The sequence below is a fragment of the Tupaia chinensis genome, unplaced genomic scaffold (genome assembly GCF_000334495.1).
Source record: "Tupaia chinensis unplaced genomic scaffold, TupChi_1.0 Scaffold000098_2, whole genome shotgun sequence".
NCBI classification, from domain to species: domain Eukaryota; kingdom Metazoa; phylum Chordata; class Mammalia; order Scandentia; family Tupaiidae; genus Tupaia; species Tupaia belangeri.
This window is the reverse complement of record NW_006159561.1, coordinates 2892922-2896939: the sequence shown is the minus strand read 5'-3', so window position 1 is coordinate 2896939 and position 4018 is coordinate 2892922.

The following is a 4018-nucleotide window of genomic DNA, read 5'->3' as shown; positions in this document are numbered from 1 at the left end:
AAGTCTGCAGGGTTTAGCACATTGTCATTTTCTCTTTGTTAGAAGAACAGACTCTTCAGCATTCTCTTTATTTTATTCCTCATGGCCCTCACTATGATCTGCAGGGGTGAGGGGCTATTAGAGGCATAGCAATGATAGAGCGTGTCATAACAGAAAATACACAAAAAGTGTCAATCATTTCGTATGTTTGCTAACTAGGTGTGAATAACTTTGTGCACGATTGTTCTCCCAATGAATATTTTATAGGATAAAAAGTCATGTTTTTGTTTTGTTTTCCTGAGCACCTTGGGATATGCAGGCTTTAAAAATGCTGAATCAATTTCTTTTTTACAATTAAAATCATCACAGTTTATCTACCTTTTGATAATTGGTTTGAAAGAAGTCATGACATATCTCAAGTTATCAGAAAGCTTAACAAATCAATTTAAGTAGTGCATAAATAAACTGACTGTGAATGAAAAATAATAGAAACACAAAAGAATTCCATAATAATTGTTTAAAGCTGTGATGAGCCCCTTGAAAAATACTTTTGATGCATTTTCTCACTTTTTGATACCAGTAACCTAGAAAGAGATGCCATTAATCTGGTCAGTTAACAAATGAGGAAGTTGAGCTTTTGTGATCTGCTAACTGTCATATATGATCTGGCTAGCGAGTGGAAGAAACAGGATTCAAATCCAGTGGATAGGACTGAAAGAATTCTCCTAAGTGGTTGGCCTTATTTTTCTTACTATTGGGTTGTTGGGAAAGTCATGATACATTTTTGCATAGAAAAATACATCATGGCTTTCCCAGTGGCCTAATATGTTCTAGTAGGGTAGGAAATCCTATTACAGAGTTCCTGCAGAATAATGGGTGTAGGTTTGGGGGAAGAAAATGCCAAGGGATGTGAAAATGGCACCAACTATTTAGTCCAGAATTCAATGAATGATCTTATTAAGACAACAAGATCAACTATCACATCAGATGATTTTTGTGGTATTCAAAATAGCTCGTTGGTCACACTAAATAAAATTTAAGAAGAAAAGAGGAAGAAGAAAAATAACCATTCAGGAGAAGGCAAGGCACCCTTGGTTTCAACTGTTTCTCTTCCTCTCTCACCACAATTATCTTATTCAGGATAAGAATGGAACCTTTAACAAAGGCTATCCCATATTGTTGCCATATTTAGAGTATCTCAACATATAAAGTTCATGATGCCGAATTATTTTTTTCTCTCAAAGAAATAAATCCTCCTCACATTGTGCCTTGGAGGAGAAAGGAGATATCAAACAATATTTTAAAAGAAGGACTGTAAGAAACAAACAGAAAACCGTATTTGTTAGCGAAAGAGAAGATAAAGTGAGGAGATGGTGGTGCATGTAAATATTCGAATGGAGGATATATACTGCAAGACAAAGGAAGTCAGCTTTGATGTCCCCAATCTAAAGAACTTGCTAAAGTTCAAACAGCCACCAAGACCAAAGTATACAGGCATGTTCCAGTGATTCAACATAATTTGATCATAACACAAAAAAAGACTAACCACTCTAGGATTAAAAGTTACTCTCCTATCTCAAGAAGATATCAATGCCACCGTTATGTAAGTTAGGCTTTAAAGATAGTGAGAAGACTATAGATCAAAATGCATGGAAATCTTTCAAAGCTAAATCTAGGGGAAAAAATCAGTCTTAAATGTCAGTATTTTATTGAAAGGCACAAGATAAATTAATTATATAAAAGCTGAAGTTTTTAACTCAAAAGTTAACAAAAAAAAAATAGTGATAAGGAAGGCTGAATGAAACAATGTAGAACGGTGCAAGAAAATAATGAACCAGACCACACAAGTAAAGAAAAAGAAAACCAAAGAATCAATAGTGAATTATGAGTGAAAAACTGTAATATAAAATGTAATATTTCTTAAAAGGCAGGAAAAGTAGATCAAACAAGAGAAGCAGTAAATTGAAATGCTGATATACCATCCATGAAATTCTGAGCTAATTCTATATCAGGAAATGTTTGGTTAAACACAAACATGTAAATCACAAATCAGCTTAAAGAAATAAAAAGTGTTATGCCAGTGAATGACTCTTAAGGTGGCTGGACTCCAGATAGCCAACTGTATGGGTTGAGTCTTGGCCATGGCAGTTTGTAAAACCTGTTGGGCACATATATGTACAAAATCCCAAGATGAAAATGGAGGAGAACGTATTGCTGCGTGGTCATTTTCCCTGGAAGGTTATTTCTCACTTTTCCCCTATGGCAAAGAAAAAGAAAGGAAAGAAAAGAAAAACAAAGAAAGCTTCTTAATTATCTAATGAAGCTATAACTTGAAATTAAAATATGATATGAATAAAAAATTATTCTAAATAACTGCTAATCAATAAAACAAAAAGGGTTTAACATTAAAAATATATGAATGGTAAAAAATTTACCTGAGAAGACACAAAATACATTATTTTACATAGTTTCTGGAAAAGAAGAGTCTTCCCCACCCTGTAATTCTTTTTAGCATGGTTAAAAAAACTTTCTTAAAAAAACAAAACAAAACAGAAAATCTTGAATGGTAGTTTACTAGAAGCATTCCTATAAACTCAGGCATAGACCTGAGACCATAGAGAATTTACATGATTTCTCTGTCTAATCACACTATAAAACATTAACAAAAGTTAAGGCACTTGCCAAAAACAAGGCAACACACTCCCCTTCCTTACCAAGGACAGTGGCCATCATTATCCCCCAGATGGAGACAGTCGGACCTTGGCATTACTTAGAATATAGATGGCAGTTTCAGCACATAGAAGGCTAAGCAGGAAAATCAGTCAGTAACGTGAAAAGTGAGAATTAAAGGAGATAGAAGGACTACCTGTATATGTGTGTGTGTGCACGCGTTTATAGGTGTATATACACATGTAAATATACAAGGGATCTTCAAAAAGTTCATGGAAATGTATACTATGAAAAAAAGTATGAATTCCAAACATTTTTGTACCATAATATTCTTGTATTTCATTCTATTTTTTACTCACTTTTGAAGTCCCTTCGTGTGTGTGTGTGTGTGTGTGTGTGTGTGTGTGTGTACCCCTTCAAGGCCTGGGGGTAGGGAGCTGACGCAGTCATCTGGATGCCTTCTGTGTACTCTCACATTCATGGCATCATGTTTCTGGCTGGTTCTCTGGCCATGGTGCAGAGGCAGTGACTGCATTATTTATTGATATTCTAATGGCTCCTTGGGGGTCTAATGATTGCCCTGCCTTGTGCAGTCTGCTCAGAAGGCCAGAGAGTAGAGGACCTACAGTATCCTCACTTGTCCTCCACTTCCCTGTTCTTTCCAACCAATGAGAATCATTTTTCAGTATTCAGTTCAACAGAAGGCCTGAACCTTCATGTTTGATTTTTATTTTCCTCTGTCCATAATCCCTTTAGTTTTTATTCTATTGCAATTCCAAAGCCTTTTTTTTTTTAACTTTTAGTTGAAACATCCTTCCTTGAAGTAATGAATATTTCAACCCATAGCTAGAAAAATTCAGAAAGGATCAAGGGGGGGGTAACAGGAAAAAAAATCAGGTACTATTTCAGAATATTATTCTTCTGTACTTCAATTATAACTCCTTGAAGTATAGTGTTTCACAGTGAACGTTGTAACTTCTGTCGGTATGATTTAGTCTTATGTTGATATTTTAGAATTTTATGCAGCCTGTTCTCTGAAAAGAAAACATTCCCAAAGTATGGTTTTGAAATGGTGAATATTTCTAATATCTGATTTAATCTTAATATATGGATTTTTCAACACTGAACGCACGATTCTTTCTGCTCCACATGTGATATATGATCGATCATTCTCTCGGTATAGATTCAGCAGACACACAGCATATTCAAAACCCAAAGATGCACTATAAATTCCTGAGCAACACTTCAAACTCAGTGCAATGTTATCTAAGATAATTAAGTAAAATTTTGCCCTATGCCAATACAGATATCCATTGATACCTTGGGACCAACAAGTGGCATGGTGGTTAAAGTAGCTGGATCCTACACG